The following is a 23,933-nucleotide window of genomic DNA, read 5'->3' as shown; positions in this document are numbered from 1 at the left end:
TGGTGGAGCGTAAAAGATGTCAATAGTTTTTTGGGACGTGCTGCACTCCTCCCTTGCCACTTTATAGAATGGATAATCACCGGGATGAGGTACTTCTTTGGCGTAACCCACTCAATGTGGATCGTACATTGAAAATTCTTGAGGGTAAAACAAGGGACGGTAGTAAATGCAACATCATTTCTCCTTACGATTATTCTATATTTTCTATCATCTCGATACAGATCAAATATTACCTCATATGTAGTCAACTTTTCCAAGGAAACTCGCATGTTGATAAGCTGCTGAGGCATATCCTTCTCCTGAAAACCATTAAAAGTGTATCGGCGTCATCTTGGCTTGTGCTTCGCAAGACTAGTGTTGACTTTGATATTGGGGTTGGCTTTCAACAAAGAAGGGAAGTGATCATATATCTAAACCTATGCAAACATAAAGTTTAGTAATAATCTTATCTTACAAGTGTTAATACCGGAATTTTCGTTAGGTTCTACCCGTCCTAGTATACGAAGATGACCTCACTTTTCTTAGAAGTATGAGAGAGAGTTGTCTTTCCATTGTACCTTGTCCTTTCTCATAGAGACTTTCCAAAAGCCCCTCCTTTTTATGACATCTTGCCATGTGTCCTAAACCTCCTTAATTACTGCTAATGACATCCCTTCTCTAACATAACCTACTTCTTCCTTGTTAATTCCTTCATTGTCCCTTCCACCTTATGGATTCTTCTTCAATGGACTTGGGCCTTAGTCCCCAAGTCCCCATGTTCCATATGACCTTTCATTTCTTTGGGGCACCTTAACCCGGTTAAGGGGAATTATTTTTCATGTATCAACATTAGTCCCCTAACTATGAGGTTAATCGTAAGATAACCTTATAGTTACACTTATATGGTCGAGTCAGCATACACATTCCTTTGGCATGGAGAATATCGCCGGTTGCTGCCTTGTGAATAGTGTCTCTTATATATATATATATGTAAAACTGGTATCTCCTCATCTTATTTCTTGATCTTTCTTTCTTCCCTTTTCCTTTTGTAAGCTACTCGACTCCCATGGCTGACTCTCTTCACGGGTACGTGCTAGTCTTAGCGCCTATTCTTGCATTATCCTCTGTGATGTTCAAGTATGATGAACTGAAGCACCTGCTACTCGTGAAGGCTGAAATCGAAGCGCTACGGGAGCGGAGAATTACTAACCGACATGGCGCGAATACTAAGTTTAGGCAGGCATCTGAAGCTTATCAAACCGCGCTAGACATGGAACCATCGGGTAGTGTGTCGCAGAGACTCAACACGCTCTTAATGATGCCTCTACCACTCATGGCGCGGCTAATCAGTTATATGCAGACTCCCTGGGCTATTTCAGATTGTCGCCTCTGGATTTCCAACCGAGTGATGCGGCCACTCCTCGGTCACACTTTGGTTTTAACAACGACCACTTTGCTTGTACCTCATCCTTACATTAAGGACGAACTAGCTCGTCTGCTAGTTCTAAGGGAGGAAGCGGGAATGTTATGAACCCTTCGTTCGTTCCATTGGAACAAAACACGCAGAGAATATGATGAACATGAGTACACCCTTTCACTTGCCAAAGGGGTTGGGGCCGAGGATAAGATCATTCAAGCGATTATCAAGCGAGTTCATGAGGATGATCAAGATTTGCGTTTGTCCAATACACAAGTCAGCGACAGTCGCTTGAAGGTGGAGGCTCTGGACGTGGATATTGCTCGCTGTCGTTCATTATTGGAAGACTAAATTGTTACTATTTATCATTTTTATTATCTGTTTTTTTGTTGCTTCTCCCCCCCCCCCCCATTTTAGTATTTCTCTAGAATTTTGGGGTTTGAAATTGTGAAGGCATTCAATTTTCCCAAGACGTGGTTTCTCGAGATACAACCCCCTTTCGATGTTGTCCACGTGTCAGCTATGGTTTTTGTGGTCATTATAATCATTCATGATTCTTTATAAATATGCAACATTGGCTTCTTTAAGCTCCAACTTGTCTGCTTCTTTCTTTTGTTCTAAATGGCATATGTTCTTCATGGTTACGTTCTTTCGTTGGCATCGATACCCTCACTGGTTGACCTTCGATACAAGGAGGAGGAACTCGCGAGGCTTTTTTTGGTAAAAGCGGAGGTTGAAGCGCTCAAGGCGCGGAGGAAGATTGACAGGGATGCCAAGCGGGCCCAATTTTCTAATCAATACAATACGTTCCAGATGAATGAAAGGGTTCGGGTGAAGGGACGCGTATATGTCCAAATCCTCCGCGCATTAGACGAGACAGTTAAGATCCGCCAAGCTGCCAATCAGCTCTTTGAAGAGTCTGTTATTATGATGGTGAGTATAGATCAAGCCATAGCTGAATGTCGTTTGTATATCTCTGAGCGGGCTTTCCCTCACTTACACGGGTGTACTTTAACCCTTGCAGCAGTTTCCTAGCTTGTTCGCTCCTTTGATATTCCTGGTGAATTGAGGCTTTTGCTCCTTCTGAGGGGGGAGATAGATATTTTATTGGCTTCGCGAGTGGTGCATGTGGACATGATGCACACGATTTATCATGATCGAGGGGAAATGTTAGCCGCTTCTCGTAAATCAAAGGTACCCAGCGAAATAAAGGAGCTCGCTAAATTGGCTACTCCTATTGATCAGCGTGAAGACGCGCTATTAATGGTGCAGTCCATAGATGCAGATATTGCTCATTGTCGCGTGTTACTATCATATAATGAAGGAGTGACAGACGATTTGTTGTCGTTGGTTTAATTAATTAATTTTTTTTTAGCTTTCCTTGGCACTCGGGTATTTATTCTATATAGTATATTTCACTCCGTCTGCCTTCCTTCTCTCCCTCTTTTTGTGAGGGTTTAATTAAGGATATTCCTATTCCATCCCCCTTTTAACAAGGACGCTGGGTAGGAACTTGTGATAAAGCGTATTGACCCTCTCTCTCCCTCTCCCCTCCCCCCTTTTTTAAAGGGAATTGGGAGGGCGGGATGTATGTTAAACGCGCCTACTCCCCCCTTCGTTTTTCTCAATGGGGTCTGAACAGTCTGTGAAACAGAGAAATAGGAATTCCATTCAAGAAAAGTATGGTTGACAGATCACTGTTCACCCCAGCACAACGTAGTTGTGTTGGTAAAGTGTCTTGTCTCATGTGCCTGGTTCAAAAGAGACAAGAGTTGGCACTTCACAGGCTTTAAAAAGAAAAAGAAAAAATGTGTGTTTTCTTTTGCTTTTGAACTGTTTTTGAATTCTTCCATCTTTTCTTATCTAATCGATTTTGAAAAGATTTTTCTGTTGTATCAATAAAATGAGGGGTATTATAGATAATTCTGCCTTCTTTAGGGTATGAGTTGTCGTACATGAATCCTTTTAGTGTATAAAGGTTCTGTAACCCTACATTATTTTTTCCTTCTCTAAGAAACTCTTTAATCACAAGTTTGCTTGTTGAGCTTATTCTGTGAATTCTCTTCACAAATCCATATGGCTATGGAGACTCCAAACATCATGACTTCTGATGGAAAAGATGTTAATATGATTGTTAAGCCATCAATCATGAAGGAAAAAGACATTTCTGCTTTACACTCAAATATGAAAAGGTAAAGGAGGAATGTGAGAAAACCAAGAGTTGTCCCTTCAAATCTTCAGAAATTCTCTGGTGTTTTTGAAGAATTGAAGGAATGAAGAAAGAAAGTACGGCAAATAAAGGCTTTTGTGTTTAGGAATCTTGAAATTCAGAAGGCCCTTTTTCAGCATCAGTCAAGAAGGTTTGTTGATATTAACTCATATCTTCATGAACCTTATGTTCCAATGGCTGTTGACGACAAGGAATTCAGGGATGATAAAGAATTTTTCAAAGGTCTTAATGTCTAGGAAACTTCTTATGAGAATTTATTCTTGTGTTTTAAGAAGGATAACTAGGATCTGGAATAAAAAAAAATTGTGAGTACACATAGCTATTTCCAACGATTTTCATCTTGCAATGTTTTTAGATTTATCTATTTAAATTCTAAAGTTTATTTGAAAGATGATTTTTGCAGTATTAATCTTTATGGTTTTATATATTGAAACTTGTTATGGGATATGTGTATTTGCGTCCGTGAACTATGGTTGTCCCATACACTTTCAAAAGTTAAGTCTTTCATATGTCTTTATGCAAATATTGATAAAAGATTAAATGAATTTTTGACAAACAAAAGTTAAGCCTATTATGTCATTATGCAAATGTTGATGTAAGATAGGATAAAATTTTGTTTACAAAGATTAAATCTATTATATGTCGTTGTGCAAATAGTGTAGAATGAATCTTTGATTATTCTGCAGTATTGGTCTTTCCCTGATCCACATCTTTGGGTAAATATTGTGTGGCTCCTTAAGTTTCTTATGTGAGCATTTCCAATTAAATTAATCATGAGTTATCTTGTGGTTAATTTAATTGAGTATTTTGGATACAAAATTCATGTTTCATGAGATTTGTTAATATCCAAAGAAATCCTTCTTTTCTTGTAAAAGTAAGGTCGCTCTTGTTGTTCCTTTTGGAATGACATTTTACGGGGGGAGTTTTTAATTGAACTTGTGCTTAATTTCCAAATCTTTATGGGGAGTGCGGATGTGGAATATTATAGGGGTTATCTTGTATCTTTATAAACTCCTTGATGAATGCATTTAGTTTCGGCTATATGATTTCATCTAAACAAGTTGATATGTGCTTCTATTTTGGTCATGAAGTGTCTCTATGGAAATTTCATTAGGATCCCACTAATTTTCATACCTTTTCCAATTTTTTTGACAAAAAGAGGGAGAATTAATGTATAGTTCACACAACAAATATTGATGGTTTACGTATCATTATGTAAGGAGGAGTGGTTTTCATGTGAGAAGAAGTATTGACTAAGGTGGAGTGATACATATCACCATAGTATTGTTGTCAAAGTTGTGATACAATTGAACTTTGATGTAGTGTAATAATACTATGACACTGTATAACAATGATTGAGAGCTACTTTTTTCTCATTGTTATAACTACGGATCTTCAACAACAATGATGCAGAGTTGAACACATTTGGAATCATTGGAGTACTTGGAAGTGACGAATATTTCGAGTAATGTTGAAGAACCAAGGAGATCAAGCATTTGGATGAGAATCTACACAGTTTATTTATTTTAAATTCCATATATATTGATAGTTTTGTCACTAAATTGACAAATGGGGAGATTGTTAGAGCACTGCTCGGTCGAACTCGCAAGCGTTTCTATCCCAAGATTGTTTGTCAAGTTTAGTTGCCAAAACTATAAGTCTTGATTTCTAGTCAACTTATACCTAAGTCTCGGATTATGATAGTAACTGTAGTTGATCTTTAGACTCCACGACGTTCATCGAATGAAGACGAAGAACTACTCAAGGGAACTTGTGGAACTTCATCAACAAAAGGTATGTGGAGATTTGAACTTACCCATCACTCAAAAGTCTATATATTTTATCTCCTATTTTGAGACAAAAGTCGTATTTCTATATAAACTTCAATTATACACATTTGCTATTTCGAGCTGAGCTTAACTCATTTATTTGTCGAAATATGTGTTGGTAAGCTTTCTATTTAACCAAGTTCATCTTTACTCTTGACGAATGTCATGTTGATTATTTCAATAACTTGATAATCGCTTTGATGTTAATAGTTCGTGGATAACAACTATTGCCATCCTCTAAGAAAGTTTCAATGATTAAAATGAGAGTTTAGAACAAGTAACCATGTTTGGGTATAAGCATAGTGTGTATTCACATTTGTGTATAAATCCAAACCGAGAATCTAAGTATGCGTACCCGTACGCATACTTGTTGGTTGTTGGAAGTCCAGAATCTAAGTATGCGTACCCGTACGCTTACTGGCGGAAGTTTGGGTTTCGTAAATTTCTGCTGGAGTTTGGAATGTGAATTGGTATGCGTACCCGTACTGGCGTAACCAAACTCGGTCCGGATACTTAGCTATGCGTACCCGTTTGCATACTTAAGTAGGTTACTTTCTAAAATCGGTTTGTTCATGAACTAAAATATTTATATAATAAGGAATGCAATCTTTTATAAATCGTGGCTATGGTGTTCATGAATTTATTCGAGCAAATCAAAATCGATTTTGCTTCAATTGTGTCTTTTATACTTCTATGAGATCTAAGCAATTGAACAACTCTCTAACTAGTTTAATTTGAGTCATTTAAACTAGTTATGGTGAAAACGAATAAGGTTGATATGAAAGTGCTCATATGGCTAACCATTGGTCAACTATTATTGAACAGACTAAGTGTACACGTTTAGGTACGGTTACTCAAACCTAAATGAAGTTATATTTCATTTGTGTATAACAAGCTAAGTTCGATCTAACAGTTGAAAGATATTAGCTTGAATCTAATCAGGTTTTCATCTAAAGGTGAATATTGTATGTTTTGTTACCAAGGTAACTTAGATTGCAAACCCCTGATTTGAAGACTATATAAAGGAGAACTCTAGCAACTGGGAAACCTAATCCCCACACCTCATGTGTGATACTAGTTGCATAAGCTAGAGTCGATTCTCCTTTAACCCTATGTTTTTCACGAAACCCTGTAGGTTAACGACTTAAATACTTCATTGGGGTTGTGAAGCCAGACCCAACTATTTTCTCTGTAGTTGCATGATCTGATCTTACTGTTTTCTATCGTGATTGAGTAAAATCGTAAGATTGTCTTGATATTTATATCTCTGATAGGAAAGATTGAAAAATAGTCATAAACACCTTCATATCATCGTTTGTGATTCCACAATATCTTGTTTCGTTAATCAATTAAGATTATTGTGAGGTGATTGATATTCCTAGGCTGTTCTTCGGGAATATATGTATGGTATATCAATTGGTTCATGTTCACCTTGATTTATCAAAAGACGGAACAAAACTCTTAGGTTTATCTGTGGGAGACATATTTATGTATTCAATAGACTTTACTGTGTGATACATATTTGTTTATCAAGTCTTTGACTTTGGGTCATAGCAACTCTTAGTTGTGGGTGAGATCAGCTAAGGGAATCAAGTGCGCAGAATGCGGCGTGCGGCGTGGTTCTTGATGCGTAAGGAACGCGATTGTACCTTGATCAGTGTGAGAATGATTAGGGCTCAACTACATTCCAGACCGAAGTTAACTTGTAGTAGGCTAGTGTCTGTCGCGGCTTAATACAGTGTAGTTTTCAAATCTGGTCTATGTCTCGGGGTTTTTCTGCATTTGCGGTTTCCTCGTTAACAAAACTTCTGGTGTCTGTGTTATTTCTTTTCCGCATTATATTTTGTTATATAATTGAAAAATCACAGGTAGTGCGTTGAATCGATCAATTGGTAAATCCAACCTTTGCTTGTTGATTGAAATTGATTGATCTTGAACATTGGCCTTTGGTACTATTCAAGTTATTTCTCTTGTATTTAATCAGGCTCGCAAATTCCTATTTGTTTGATTGCGGATTGAATCGAGAAATTGAGATATAAACTCTTTGATATATTTTTTCTTAAGATTGAGTCTGACTTTTTAGTTGATTCTCTTGAAAGTATATTAGAGTTAGTCCATAAAGATTGCTAAGCGAAATATTGGGTGAGGTTGTTAGACCCCCTCTTTTTCAGCCTGGACGTATAGCAAATAAGATGACGCAGTTGCATTGATGTCATCACCGTAGACATCTTGGATAGCTTTTCCTGTTATAGCACTGCTCGGTCGAACTCGCAAGAGTTTTTATCTCAAGCTTGTTTGTCAAGTTTAGTTGATCAAAATTATAGTCTTTATTTCTAGTCTACTTATAGTTATGTCTCGGATTAGGATATAATGTGTAGTTGAGCTTTGGAGTTCATGGCATTCATCGATTGAAGACGAAGAACTACTGATGAGATCTTGGAGGAACTTCATCAACAAAAGGTATGAGGAGACTAAAACTTATCTATCACTTAGAAGTCTATTTTCTTCTATCTTCTAATGATACTAAGTCGTATAGCTATATATACACATTTGATATTTCGAGTTGAGTTTATCTCGCTTATCTATTTCTCGAAATATGTGTTGGAAGCTTTTTTCTTTAACAAAATTCATCATTATTCTTGAAGAGTTTAGTTGGAGACAAATTTATTTGTTGAAAACTAAATATTAAGTCGAAAGATGATCATGTGAAAATTGCCTTGAAACATCTTACATGATTTGTGTGAGATAATCATTTGATGTCAACTTGGAGAGTTTTGTATTGATCATTAGATCACTTGAAAATTACTTGGAGATAATAGTTGGTGTGATACAACTATTGTCGTCTTCTAAGGATGTTTCAATGATTGAAAATGGGAGTTTAGTGCAATTAACCATGTCTAGATACAACACGGTATGCATACCTAGTATGCGAACTGTATTGTTATGATTCAAATCCGGGAACCTTGTTTTCGTACATAGTATGCGAATGATTTACCTGTAAAGGTCCGGCAACCTTGTTTGCGTACCTAGTATACGAATGGTTTCACCTGAGTTAGGTTTGGGATAGCTGTTTGCATACGTGGTTTGCGAACGGCTGGACAAGACCAAGGTCCGGAGCTGTTGTATGCATACCTGGTTTGCGAACAGAGTGGTTTAAGTTCTAAAATCGGTTAAGTATGATTTTCATACTCATCAACTAAACGTTTATGAATTAAGGAATGCAATCTTTGCAAACCGTGGCTTAATGTTCATGAATTGATTCTTGTGTAAGTACTTTGTAAAATTACGAATCAATCCGATTTTGTTTCAATTTGTTCATATATATTTCTATGAGATAGTGAAAAATTAAACAACTCTATTTGAAACACAATTATATTCATTTGATTATCATTCATGATTGATTGATCATCATCTTTGATCTAGAAGTGTTAGATGAATATGGTTAAGACAAAAGTGTTCATATGGCTAACTTCGGTTAACTGTTATTGAGCCAACTCAATATACACGTTTAGGTACAGTTACCCATATCTAAACGAAGGTATATTTCATTTGTGTGTAACAAGCTAAGACCATGTAACGGTGGAGATTGATTGCTTTATTTTAAAACAGACTTAGCTTGAATCTTAAATCAGGAGTTCATCTAACAGTGAATATTGAATGCTTTGTAACTAAGCTATCTTAGCTTTGATTGTAAGCAAACCCTGATTTGAAAGACTATATAAGGGAGAACTCTAGCAACTGGAAATCCTAATCCCGACATTTTCATGTGTCCAAGTTGCAAACTAGAGTCGATTCTCCTTTAACCTAGGTTTTTCCAAAACCCTATTAAGTTAACGACTTGAAAACTTCATTTGCGATTCGTGAAGCCAGATCCAACTATTTTCTCTGTCGTTGCGTATTTTGATCTTACTTGTTCTATCATTTTGAGTACTATCTTCTCTAAGATTTGTTCTAGATTTATCTCTAATAGATAAGATATAAAAAGTAGTCACAAAGTTCTTCGTCTCAGACTTTGTGATTCTTGCGATAATTTCTTCTACCACTATATAGTTAAGTTATTGTGAGGATATTTCTAGGCTGATCTTCGTGAGTATAAGACCGGATTATCAATTGGTTCATGTTCACCTTGATTTATCATAAGAAGTAACAAAACTTTATAGGTACTTCTGTGGGAAATGTTTTTATCTATCAGAATAGACTTATCTATGTGAGACAGGTTTGTTTATAAGTCTTCGACTTTGGGTCGTAGCAACTCTTAGTTGTGGGTGAGATCATCTAAGGGAATCAAGTGCACATAATCTGGCGTGGTTCTAGAGGCGTAAGGAACGTGATTGTACCTTAATCGGTGTGAGACTTGGTTAGGGCTCAACTACAATCCAGTCTGAAGTTAACTTGTAGTGGGCTAGTGTTTATAGCGGATTAATACAATGTGGTGTTCAATCTGGACTAGGTCCCGTGGTTTTTCTGTATTTGCGGTTTCCTCGTTAACAAAATTTCCGGTGTCTGTGGTATTTCTTTTCCGTATTAAATTTTGTATGTAATTGAAATATCACAGGTTGTGCATAGTTGAATCAGTTGATAAATCCGACCGTGTTTGTTGTATATAACTTGATTGACACTTGGGCATTGACCTTTGGTACCGTCCAAGTTCTTTCTCTTCAATCAGGCTCACGGATTTCTATCTGTTTGGTTTGCTAATTGGATTGAGAAATAGAGATAAATCTCTTTGATATATCTCTTGATTGATCTCTCTTATAAGTTGGTGCTCTCAGAATTATATTGGAGTTTGTCCATACAGATTGCGGAACGCATTATTGGGTGTGGTTGTTATACCCCCGCTTTTTCATTTCTATCAACCTCGAGGCCTAGAATTTGATGAGCATCATTGGGAGTTACCTCCATCTCACCTAACGGAAAAACATTGTTTCAGTCTCTCCGTAGAACCTCTCACAGAATTCAGATATGGTAACATTGTCATACTCAACAAATGAACTCTTCACCGCAGGCCACAGCCCATAGTTCTTGACAATCTCTTTCACCTCGTCACATTCCTTGTTAAGTGGACATTTCTTCATCATATTTTTTGAAGCTTGACGCCTCAAAATACGAATGGAATTTTTATGATCCTAAATACCAAAAACAAAAAATTAAAAGGAATACAAACACTTGAAGCAAATTTGAGATATATACACTTAAATAAAAACAAAGTTGGATTGAGATTACTTACGATAGTATAATAGATTTCATATGCCCATGACTCTTTGTATCCAAAAAGAACATGTCCACCATCTTATGGTACCCCTAGTGGAGGCTCACCATCTTTCTGTTGCTTCTTCAAGTGAAGGGGAGGCATGTGGGAATCAATAGGTTTATTGATAACCCTTTTCTTCTTTCTGGTTGCAGTTGCAGCTTGAGTTTGTTGTTCCCCAACACCTGTTGCTTGACTATTGCCTTTTTCTTCCTCTTATATATCCTCTTCCTCTTCAACAATTTCATCTTGTCCATCATTATCTTTATCTCCATTATTTTTATTACCATCATCATTACCTCCTCCAACAGGTGGATTGTCTTGATCATCATTCATCGTTGTCTCCTCCAGCAGCCGGAGGTCCTTCAACATCATCATCATCATTACCTCTTCTACCAGATGGGATTAATTCGTCTTCATCCAGAGTTTCATCTGAATCACTTGGTTCCGGTGGTGATTGAGAATCATTTCGTTCACGGATCTTGAGCATTCCCGGCTCACGAATACCCCTCAATGTGTTGCAGTCAAGAGTTTTTCACCGACGCGAGGAGGTTTTGAAGGAGAAGTAATAAGTTTCTTCTTTCCTTGCTTGACATTTTTCATCCTAAACAAGAACAATGAAAATATTTTTCAACTAGTCGTCAAGGTTGTAACGGCGGATAACAAAATGGTACACAGAGAAACTGGGTTTTGGTCAGCAATTAGTCGGCAAGGTCTATAATCTATACAATACCAACTAATAAATATTCGGCAGGGTTGTATTCTAAAAACATGCCGGCTTATAACTATATGGGACTCAGGAAACACAGGAATTTAAACTACATTAGTCGGCAAGGTCTATAATCTATATAATTCCGACTAATAAATAATCGGCAGGTTTGTATTATAAAAACATGCCGGCTTATAACTATATGGGACTCAGGAAACATAGGAATTTAAACTACATTTGTCGGCAGGTTACGGATTTCAAGACCGAACGACTAATAACACAATGTATAGTCCGCAAGCTTTTAAGGTTGAATACCATGACGACTCTGTAAATGGAACTTCCAGATATGAAAATCCGGCATGATATTCAACCTAGGTAGATAACGAATACTCCTAGATATGAAAACTCGGCATGGTCGTGCATCAGGAACCCTGCCGGCTAAGTAACTGTAGATTCACAAGTTCGATTTTTTTGACCTAATTTGACATGCAAACATAAAATTAAAGTATACTAGAGTGAGTTTAAGCAGGACCTTACTTTCTCAGTCGCGCCATTTCTTTGGTTTCAGCGGTGAAAGTGATTTCTTCTTCTTTAGCATTTTTTTTCTTCCGTTTGTATTGAACAAATTATGTGTTTTCAAGTTGTTATAGTAAAAAGGTTCGCTGAGACTTGTGAAAGCGGATTTTTAGAATTAATTTTTATAAATAAAAATAGCAAACTAAATTAAAAAGATGTTGTGAAAATTATGGAGAGAATGGGGATAAGATTCCACCATTAGTTGATATTAGTGATTTAATAAAACAATAATTATGCAACTCAACATTCAGATTGATTCTAATAGTATTGCCTAGACATGTAGATTTCCAAAAGAATAGATGTTAATCCAAGCATAGAATATCAAAACCCTAAAGCAAGCTTATTCTATCAAAAGAAAATACACCTAACTAATCAAAATCATATAAACAATTTTTAGTTCAATGCAAAAATCATAATAGAGTTGTTGTAATTAATTAATAAAATATATCACTTTTACCAAAACAACGGCTTTCTCCATAGCCCCAAGGATTGGGTTTAGCTCCGCATATTGGAAACACACTCAGAATAATTTTTCATTGCTCAAAAGTGTTTACAAGTGATGAAATGGGAGAAAATAATGATTAAACCGGGTTTGCTCTAAACGATCCCCAAACTCTCCATCCCCTCACTCATACCCAAGACACTCTTATTTATACTGTGAAGCCAATCTTAGGTCGACAATCATCTCAATTACTCCAAAAGATCTTTGCAGTTAATGAAAGTATTTCACGAGAATATTTCCTCTCCATTTTCACACGTATTCTGAGTTGTATGGTATATCCAAATATTCTCATTTAATTGAGCCAAATAATGAAGAGAATATCTTCAATTAATTCCATGAATAATTCCTTCCCTGTTTTAATATCCAAAAGTATACGATTTCCTTCCATTCAAGACATGTACAAAATCTTACTATCATGGTAAGAAGATAATCATGTCTTAAAGACACAAATATCTCCATAATATCATGACCAGAATCTCACACATTTGAGATTTCTTTTCCCGCCAAATATCTTTCCCGTGAAGAAGAAGATGGGTGCCCCCTATCCGGTCCTGGGGTGCGAATAGCAGATGCCATGAGGGGTGTCTCTAATCAGCTGCTTGGGTGCAAATATCCTTTGGGTACCCCTTATCATTTGGGCGCCCCTTATCCACAAGTGAGAGTCTGAATAACACGTTCCTTCCGGTGCTTTAGACCACTTTTCGAGCCGATTTTTCCAAGAATGTTTATTTCCAAAAATACCTAAAAATACATAAAATACCATAATAAGTACAAAAAATCGAGTATACATGAAATTAAGGACAACGTAGACACAAAAATGTGTCTATCAAATACCCCCAAACTTATTATTTGCTAGTCCTCGAGCAAATATAGAAATAAAAATGACTACACTTAGCACATGCAGCAAGTCGTTAAACCGCTAGGTGGCCCTAGTGGCGGAGTGTTGTCTCCGGAGGGTTTACCATAGGTGTACCCACAAAACCTTTACTCCAGAGCCTAGCTATTTACGCAGAACCTTGGAAGGCACTAAAGAATCTCCTTGGTTGGCATACAATCATTGACTATAGGAGGAAGTACCCTGATGCGAAATTCCAATTGATGTACACGAGTTTGCACTCAGCATACTAAAATTCATATATAAGTGACAGAGCTCTACTCAGATAGTTTCTGTACATCATAACCGGAGTCAACCAATCACATGGAAAGATTAAGAAGATGGATAAAGAGATGGTTAAAAGTGAACGGTGTTTCCCATATCTGTCTGAAGGCCTCTGCCAAGGTGAACCTATCCTAATGGAATGAGATACCGGTCTGACTAATATCAACACATCTAGCATATACAAGGGGACCAGTGGTCGATAACCTAACTCTAGGTCAACACAACTGGCATATACAAGGGCACTAGTGATCGATAAACCTAACTATAGGTCAACACAACTGGCATATACAAGGGCACCAGTGGTCGAATTTATTGAATTTATTTAGGTTGGTCTAATGGTCTGGTCTCTCTTTTTTCTTTTTTTTCTTCATTTTTTTCATTTTTTTGTGGTATCTCAATCACTCTATTCCACCCTAGCAAAGGTAACAACTTGAATCGTGTGCCCCACCAAATCACTTAAAAAATAAAAACAGAAGGATTAGGATTCAACGAGATATGGCGAAACTACCATGTTTTTTTTTAATTCTCCTGAGCTCTGTACTTTTATGAATAGACTCTTTAGATGTTTCCATCTAATCAGATTGGTTCCTCAACTCCTACAACCAAGATGTTCTCATCCACTTAGATTGGTTAGTGCCAACCTTAATAAGCATAAATTTCTAGGCTCTGGAGTTTATTTGTTGCAGCTAAGAGCTAACAAAAAGTTTCTTTCCCACCCCCAAACTTAAATCTAACATTGTCCTCAATGTTTTAAAGATGAAATTAAAAGCATGAACAATAAGAAACGGTTACCACTTGATGGATGGAAAAAGAAATAAGGAAGGATATTACCGTAAGCATGAGTACCTCCCAGGAAATGCTAAATTTAAAGTCTTTAGCTAGACATCAAATACCTCAAAAAGGATTGTCACCTTCCAAAGTCATATATCAATAGTCGAAACAATTGTGGGTCCATAAGACCAAATAGATTTGACACCAGTATGAGATAACTGCACTGATTCAGAAAAATGAAAAGAAAGAGAACGTCCTCATCTAAGGTTTATGTCAAGACAACTGGGTTTATCTGCGGTGCGTAATTGAACTTCATATGTGTGTCTCGATAAATAGATTCATCCGAAAAAAGGGTCTCTAATACCTGGGTTACCTCCTGGACAGTATAAGGAGGATCGGGTTGCGGAGTCTGAAAAGACTCAAGTAATATCTCAGATCTACAAGGCTCGAGTCCCAAGTTAGGGACTCTAATTAGGGATACCATACAATCACAAGAACCATCACTACCCCCAAAATTAGGGTTCACAGACAAACCTCTAACTATTTTTTGAATTTCCGGATCTTCAGTGTCCTTAAAATACTCAAGAGATTCTTCTAGTTCTCTACCCCTAAACTTAGGGTCATCATTATTCTCAGAAAAACCTAAAACTATTGCCTGAATTTCTGGGTCCATAGAATCTTTAAAATGCTCAAGAGATTCTTCTAAAGATTGATCACATATCTGATCTAAGAGAATGGTTTCCTCAAAATCATCTAAAGAATCTACCAGTAAAGTGTCAAGCCAATTATCCTGAACCAAATCCTAAACTAAAGTGATAATCATATTCACTTCTTCTAAATCATCATTCTCAGAAGGTTGTCTAGTAACATTAAAGACATTTAGTTCAGTGGTCATATTACCAAAGGATATGTTCATAATCCCAGTCCTACAGTTGATGACAGCGTTAGCTGTGGCTAAAAATGAGCGACCTAAAATCACTAGGATTTGACGACTTGGGTCCTGAACAAGCTGGATTTCTAGAACAACGAAATCCACAAGATAAATAAACTTATCAACCTCAATCATAGCATCCTCTATGACACCACGAGGGACTTTGACAGACTTATCAGCTAATTGTAGTGTCATTTTAGTCGGTTTCAACTTACCAAGACCTAGCTGGGTGTAAACATGATACGGGAGTAAGTTAACACTAGCTCCTAAGTCAAGTAAAGCTTTATCGACCATGTGATTACCAATCGCACAACATATGGTGGGGCATCCAGGATCCTTATACTTAGGGGGTGTTTGGTTCAGAAGAATGGAACTTACCTGACCAGCTAAAAAAACTTTCTTATGGACATTAATCTTACGCTTTCTTGTACAAAGATCTTTAAGGAACTTGGCATAAGCAGGCATCTGCCTAATTGCTTCTAATAGCGGAATGTTAATGTTCACTTGCGTAAATGTTTCCATTATCTCATTGAAAGTCAACTCCTTCTTTGTTGGGGCTAACAAATGTGGATATGGGGCTCTAGGCACAAAGGTAGACCTATCAGGAATTTCTTGGGAATCCTTAGAGACTGTTTCAGTTTCCTCGTCTACGGGATCCTCTTGAGAAGTAGAAGGTGGAACTACAGTATGTTTACTAGGCATGGCTACCTTATTGTCTACCTTTTTACCACTCCTAAGGGTTGTTATAGAGTTCACATGGTTTGATGATTTCTCACCAGCTAAAGATATTTGATAGACTCCCCTAGGGTTGGGTTGTGGTTGACTAGGAAACTTTCCTTTTTCTCTCAATGTCTCATTTATCTGACTAACCTGGGTTTTCAACTCGGAAATATCCTGAGATTTAGCCTGACCTATTCTATTATTTTCTTCTAAACCTTGAGCAACATATTGCTGAAACTGCACAGTGTTACGAGTTAACAAAGCAAGAGACTCTTCTAAACTCATAATATTCTTATCCGAAGGGTTCTGAAACTGTGCCAGAGCCGAAGGATTCCTAGTATAGCCAAAACCTGGGGGAACCTGAGCATTACTAGACCGACCTTGATTCTGGCCCTTGGACCAAGAAAGGTTTGGATGGTTTCTCCATCCAGGGTTATAGGTTTCTGAATATGGGTCAAACTTCTATTGGTTATCAAACCTAGTGTTGTTATAAATAGCATTGGATTGCTCTTCAACATCATGGCCTTCCCAAAAAGGCTCATTTCTTCCACTACTACCACTAGAATGACCTAATTCTAAGGCTTCTCACTTTTTGGCTATAGCTGCTATTTTGGCATCTGACTCATAAGATCCTTCTACCCTATTAACATTTCCTCTACTTAGAAGAATTGTTTTCCGGGGTTCCCTAATATTTTCCCATTGTTGGGTCTTATTGGCGATTTCATTCAAAAATGTCATCGCTTCATCAACAGTTTTATTCTCAAACCCACCTGTGCATAATGACTCAACCATGGTTGTTGTTGAATAATCTAAACCCTCTTAGAGGATCTGAACTAACCTAAACTTCTCCAAACCATGGTGAGGACATTGAGATATCAAGTCATTGAACCTTTATAAGTACCTATATAAAGATTCTCCCTCTTGTTGGGAAAAAGTACATATTTGTGTCCTAATAGACGATGTTTTATGCCTTGGGAAAAACTTATATATAAAGGAAGAAGTAAGTTGGTCATAGGTTTCAATTGACTCAGAGTCCAAACTATACATCGAAGATTTGGCTTTATCTTTTAAGGAAAAGAGGAATAACCTAAGTTTCAACGCATCATCACTTAGGTTTTTAATTTTCAAGAGTACTACAAACTTCCTCAAATTCCCTAACATAAAAATAGGTGTTCTCATTCTCCTTCCATAAAAACATTGGCAGCATCTGTAAAGTCCCAGGTTTCAGTTCATAATTTGCCTCGGTTTCAGCTAACTTGATACAAGACGGACGAGAGGTCCTAGTTGGGTTTAGAAAAGCTTTCAAAGTTTCCATTTCTGGCACTACCAAAGGACTAGGAGTACTAGGGGTACTTTCCTCGCAAAGAGACATATTCTCAAAAATGAAGTTTCCAAAAATGGGGCTCTCAAAAGAAGAGTCTTCGAGCTCCCCGTCTTCACAAGAAGAACTACTAGGTTTTTCACTAATCAAACGACTTAGAGTGTTTCTTTTCCAAGCCCGTTTAAAAACTTCGGGCATACACTAGAAAAACAAAATCAAAAAGAAAAGTCCTAAAAAGGAAGAGATGTTCTGTGCAAACACAAACAAGGTTGACTCCACCACAGCAAACCTACTGATTTCTAGCAAACAAAAAGCATGATGGCTCCACTTAGATTGTTTCTAGACCATCTTCTAATCCTTCGAACGGGAATTCGTTACAATTTAAGAAAACCCCTTTGGAATCAATCCGAGTTAAAGTAAGTTGAATAGAGGCGAGGGAAACTCGGTGGAGCTTTGATACCCAAGGCCTCACCGGTATTACAAGGCGGCGCAGTCACGCATTCAACTTACAGAAACCGTCAAGAACTTCGAAGTATGCTTAAAAGAGTAACCAATATTTTTCGAATGACTTTCCTGTTAAGCTCGTTACCCTATCGATCTCGTTCTAGTCAAAATTTTAGGCTTAGGTTCGCGTTTGGTGTCGTTTTCCTAAGGAGGGCAAGAAGAGAACGGTGATGAAATCCGAACCCTTATCTTGTATGGCCAGCCCTTGCCCTTTACTAGGAAATTAAAGCAGCCGTTTTCAAGTCCTCAACATATATAGATACGAAGGAAGACAGTAACTCGCTGACAGGGGATTCGCGAGTGTTTCGACAAACTTACCTCCTGTACCATACGGGGGATGAACCTTTGTAGTCGATTCGGGCCACGACTCCTACGTCATGTACGAACCCGAGGGGCCGAGGTGATATCGTAATCACCGTCCTTTTCTGCAAACAGTTTATATTTAAACTACCCTTCCGTAGGGTTTAAAAATAATGTCCCAAAATTTAAAGTCCAAAGTCCAAAAATATAAAGTGCAAAAGAAAAAGAAAGTCTAAAAAAATAAAAATCTACAAAAATAAAAATGTCTTTTTTTTCTCTCTCTTTTTTTTATATAAAAAAAAATCTCCTTCTTTCGCTCCTTTCGCTTTGCCTTTTACTCTAGTCTTTAAGTATTCACCAAAATCTTTGGCAAAATTTTCTTTCGCTCCAAATTCCAAAATATGAAAGAAAAAGACAAAAACCCAAAAACGTAAAGAAGAACAAATAAAAATAAAAATCTAAAAACTCCAGCCGAAAGACAAGTCCGCATCGGCGGCGCCAAAAATTTGATGTGTTTTCAAGTTATTGTAGTAAAAAGGTTCGTTGAGACTTGTGAAAACGGATTTTTAGACTTAATTTTTATAAATAAAAATAGCAAAATTAAAAAGATGTCGTGAAAATTATGGAGAGAATGGGGCTAGGATTCCACCATTGGTTGATATTAGTGATTTAATAAAATAATAATTATGCAACTCAACATTCATATTGATTCTAATAGTATTTCCTGGACATGTAGATTTCCAAAAGAATAGATGTTAATCCAAGCGTAGAATATCAAAACCCTAAAGCAAGCATATTCTATCAAGAGAAAATACACCTAACTAATCAAAATCATATAAACAATTTTTAGTTCAATGCAAAAAAATCATAATAGAGTTGTTGTAATTAATTAATAAAAATATATCACTTTTACCGAAACAACGGATTCCTCCATAGCCCCAAGGATTGGGTTTAGCTCCGCATATTGGAAACACACTCAGAATAATTTTTCATTGCTCAAAAGTGTTTACAAGTGATGAAATGAGAGAAAATAAAGATTAAACCGGGTTTGCTCTAAACGATCCCCAAACTCTGCAACCCCTCGCTGATACCCAAGACATCCTTATTTATACTGTGAAGCCAATCTTAGGTCGACAATCATCTCAATTACTCCAAAAGATCTTTGAAGTTAATGAAAGTATTTCACGGTAATATTTCCTCTCCATTTTCACACGTCTTCTGAGTTGTATGGTATATCTGAATCTTCTCATTTAATTGAGCCAAATAATGAAGAGAATATCTTCAATTAATTCCGTGAATAATTCCTTCCCTGTTTTCGAAAATATCCAAAAGTGTACGATTTCCTTCCATTCAAGACACGTACAAAATCTTACTATCATGGTAAGAAGATAATCATGGTAAGAATCTCACACAATTGAGATTTCTTTTCCCGCCAAATATCTTTCCTATGAAGAAGAAGATGGGTGCCCCCTATCTGGTCCTGGGGTGCGAATAGCATATTCCATGAGGGGTGTCTCTGATCAGCTGCTTGGGTGCCAATATCCTTTGGGTACCCCTTATCATTTGGGCGCCCCTTATCCACAAGTGAGAGTCTGAATAACACGTTCCTTCCGGTGCTTTAGACCATTTTTCGAGCCGATTTTTCCAAGAATGTTTATTTCCAAAAATACCTAAAAACACATAAAATACCATAATAAGTACAAAAATCGAGTACATGAAATTAAGGACAACGTAGACGCAAAAATGTGTCTATCAACAAAGTTTCCAATTCCGGTGTCGTCTCGATTAGGTTTTCTATTGGAATGTTTCATATGAGTAGGCTTCGACTGCATGTTTGAAGATTAATCGACGATGGAATTTTTGAATCGACGATTACAACGGAGTAATCGACGAGTTTTCAATCGGTTTTGATGAATGGGGGGTCAGTTTTGGCCGGTATGGTAGAGGAGAATATGAAATGAAAATAAAATGAGAAAATGAATTAGGTTTAATTATAATAGAAAATGGTAATTTTGTAACTTCACCCATTAGGACACCCCCAACCCTTAAAAAATATCCACTTAAAAACGGATAAACCCCAATTTGGCCAGAATTATTTGGCTGTAACGTATCTATCTATGTATGTAGATCTATAAGATAAATAGAAGAATCAAACCAGTTGTTAATTCACCTAACAATTTTAGGATCAAATTACAGAACCTTTGGTTGGCAGCCGAGCAACAAGCTGAGCACCAACCCCTTTCTAAATAACAACGCTCAGTATATGAAAAATAAAACTACCTAAACCACTATCAGCGTCATTGTTAACTAAACAATTCTTCAGACGCTTGAAAAAACAAATAAAATCTTCATTAAATTCCCCTAATAAAATCTTCACTAAACAAATAAAAAAAAGTGAAAAATACTAGAACCCCCTACTATATGGGTTCAATATATAGAAACCCCACTAAATGGATCCTCCCCTATCAACTCCATACTTTCACTTTTTGATATTTCTAGGCCCAGAATTTTAGATTTCAGGGCTTGCTAATAAAGTTTAGGGATTGGGGGAAATTCGTAATACCAAAAATACCCTTTACTATATATACCAAATGAAATAGGCTATAGGTTCATTTCCAGATTCATTTTCATTTTCACTTTCTCTCGCTTCTCTCTCGTCTTTGCTCTGAAGAAAATTAGGGTTCTTTTATCAAACCGAAGAAAACAATTGCAGAGAACAAAAAAAAAGATTCTCGCTCCATCGATCTTCGCTGAGGACGTTTACGTATTACAGAAGAACGAAAGTAATCGATTTATAGATTTAATCGATTTGATTCAAACAGGTTTAAGAACTGATCATCAATCTACAAGTTCGAATCAGAGGACGAACTTCAAATCTCTAAAACTCCGGCACAAATTCAATTTGAATCTGAGTATAAAGATAAGTTTATCTTCTTTTGTGCTTCATTTGATACATTTAAGTTGTTCGATTTTGAAAATGAGGGAGAGAGCAAAAAGCTAAGGTTCCAGTGAAGAGGTCGATTTCGAGAAATTTCAATGACAGAAGTTATTAAAGGAAGTAGTGGAAAACGAAGGGGAAAGACAACAACTGAAGCTTTAAGTACCGAGAAATTTGATTTAGATCTTAATCTTTCTAGGTTGTAATCTTTATCTCTTTCTGTAATTTCAATTCTCGGATCTGTTTATGAAAGATCTATTGAATAATATTTTGTTTTCTGAATTTTATTTTTTTGATATTTTTCAGTGATATTCAAGGTATCACTGAAAAGCTCATAAAGATATAAGAAGAAGAGTGAACAAACGATTGCTAGGTAATATCTCTTTTTGTTTGAATTATTTTCAGATATGAAAACTGCGATAAAGGAAAAAGACGATTTCGGGTTTGATTTTATTTGATGAATTTAGGGATTTGATGTGTTATAATTTCCTCTTAAGTTTTTAATGTTAATTCGCAAATATCTGATTTCTATTGAACAAATTGTGGTGGAATTTCATGGTTTGAACTTATTTTCTGAATCAGTGTGTCTTCTGAAGTCAAGACAATACTAAGTGATGCCAAATCAAAACTCGAGAAAGAACGGTGAGAGCTTGAACAATTTGATGTTCTTTTAGACTTGATTGTGTATTTGGTTTCGTCACTCTCTTGTAAATTGTTTTATGATGTTTTTAATTACATGCAGACTTTTGTGAAGGCACTTTCAAATAGCTCTAAAGAGGTATAAACACATAACAAATTTGTTAATATTTTGGGTTTACAGACAGTTAGATTATGAGTAAAGATTATGAGTATGCTGGTTCTGGTGGATTAAATGGTTTGTTTGAATTGCAGTGTGAGAACTCTCTCAAGGATGAGTTTGCCAAGTTCCAGTCAGTTTATGAGAAATTTTCTAGAAGAAAGCAGCACATTTGCAGGCGTTTGAAGGTAACTGTCTTTAAGAATAGGAGATTTCATTTGCTGGTAGATTCTTGTTTGAACTCTTGGTAATGTCAAATTAACATTACAGTAGCAAATATTGGGAAAAAATTATCTGACTAGGAAATCATTGTTGTTCATATCAAAATGTTAGCCTAACTCGTTTGGAAAATGAGATTCATTAATAACGGCACCACTTATTTTGGAATCACACTGAATGTTCAACTAGCGGAGTGTACTCATTGCTTCTGACCAACTAGCGGAGCGTACTCCCTGGGCAAGGCCTTTAAGGTTAAACAACTCGGTTGGTATTCCTCTATAGATTAGTATAAGGTACTTGGAGTTTTGGAACATGTCTAAATTTCGTCATCTGTGCGAACAAAGATTCACTAGTGAATCTTTGAGATCGAATTGTATGTACAACTAGAATGGCTTCGCAAATTTTTCCAAAAGGTATTAGATAGATGAACTAATTATCATTTCGATCCACTTAAAAATACTGAAACTTAAGAACTGTATGATTTACTCAGGTAAAGACATCCTTTTTGCATTTTAGTGTTTTTTGATTCAAGTTGCTTGATGTTTGATGTTTCAGGTGGCTGTTTCACGTGGTTTGAATGGGATTGGACTTGCTATAGTTATACCAGCTATTCAGTCCCTTGTGGCTGACTCAACTTATGACCATAATCGCGGTGTAGCTTTTTGGTGGCTTCAGGTAACAGGAAATATAGGGACAATTCTCGGTGGTCTGTTGTCAGTTCTTCTAACTTCCACATCATTCATGGGTATTGCTGGTTGGAGAATTTCCTTCCATTTTGTTGCAATTATTAGTGTTACCGTTGGAATTTTATTGGGATTGTTTGCCAAAGACCCTCGGTTTGTAGATAAAAGTAGTACAAATGGTTCAAGTTTTGCAAAATCATTATTGTTAGAGTTCAAGGAATTGTTTCAACCAACAAAATCGATAATGAAAACCCCTTCCTTCCAGATTATTGTAGCACAGGGAGTTGGTGGATCATTTCCATGGTCAGCTTTGTCGTTCGCACCAATGTGGTTGGAACTTATTGGCTTCACTCACAAATAAACATCACTTCTCATGGGTATGTTTACAGTTGCTAGTTCTATTGGGGCACTTCTCGGAGGAAAGATGGGGGATGTACTCTCCGTCCGTTTTCCGAATGTAGGCATGATCATTTTATCTCAGATAAGTTTTATGCTGCTAGGTTTGCCTGATGATACCAACACTGCATTCAGACACAACCTAATTTTGTTCATCATGGGATTGTTCATAACCTGGAATGCTACTAAGCTGATTCAATAAATCATTATATAATCATTTACGTTGTTGCATTATAAGTTAAATATTTAGTGTTTTTGCTTTATATGTACAAAGATATTTCAAATTTGCATGCCATATGTATATGTAATTGTTGGTTACACTACCCATATCCATGAGTAAGTCCTAGTTACACATGCTAAAATGAACAACAAAATTATTTTTTGCATCAATTGATTTTGCATTTCTGAATCTAAGTGCATTGTTGGATATCTTTGCTTATGCATTTAATTTTTGTTGATTGCTTCAGAAGGGCTTAAGCACAAAGTGTTTGAGGTATGTTTTGCTGATCTACAGAACGATGAGGATCAGTCCTACATAAATATGCGACTGAGAGTGGAGGATGTCCAAGGAAAGAATGTTTTGACTAACTTTTGGGTAACCATTATAAACTTAAGGTCTCTCGTCCTACTTAAAGAGTGAAGGATCAGTCCCACATAAAGAATGGTTTGACTAACAAATTAAGGTCTCTTTTCTGTAAGTGGCGG

General features: G+C 36.7%; 1 pseudogene; it reads left to right on the top strand.

The window, feature by feature from the left end:
• The first annotated feature begins 2,017 nt into the window (after positions 1-2,017).
• Positions 2,018-23,430, top strand: LOC113280357 (annotated as a pseudogene).
• Positions 23,431-23,933: the final 503 nt, after the last annotated feature.

Source organism: Papaver somniferum, chromosome 5 (genome assembly GCF_003573695.1).
Source record: "Papaver somniferum cultivar HN1 chromosome 5, ASM357369v1, whole genome shotgun sequence".
NCBI classification, from domain to species: Eukaryota; Viridiplantae; Streptophyta; class Magnoliopsida; order Ranunculales; family Papaveraceae; genus Papaver; species Papaver somniferum.
The sequence above is the reverse complement of the archived record's forward strand: the minus strand, read 5'-3'. Positions and strand labels throughout refer to the sequence as shown.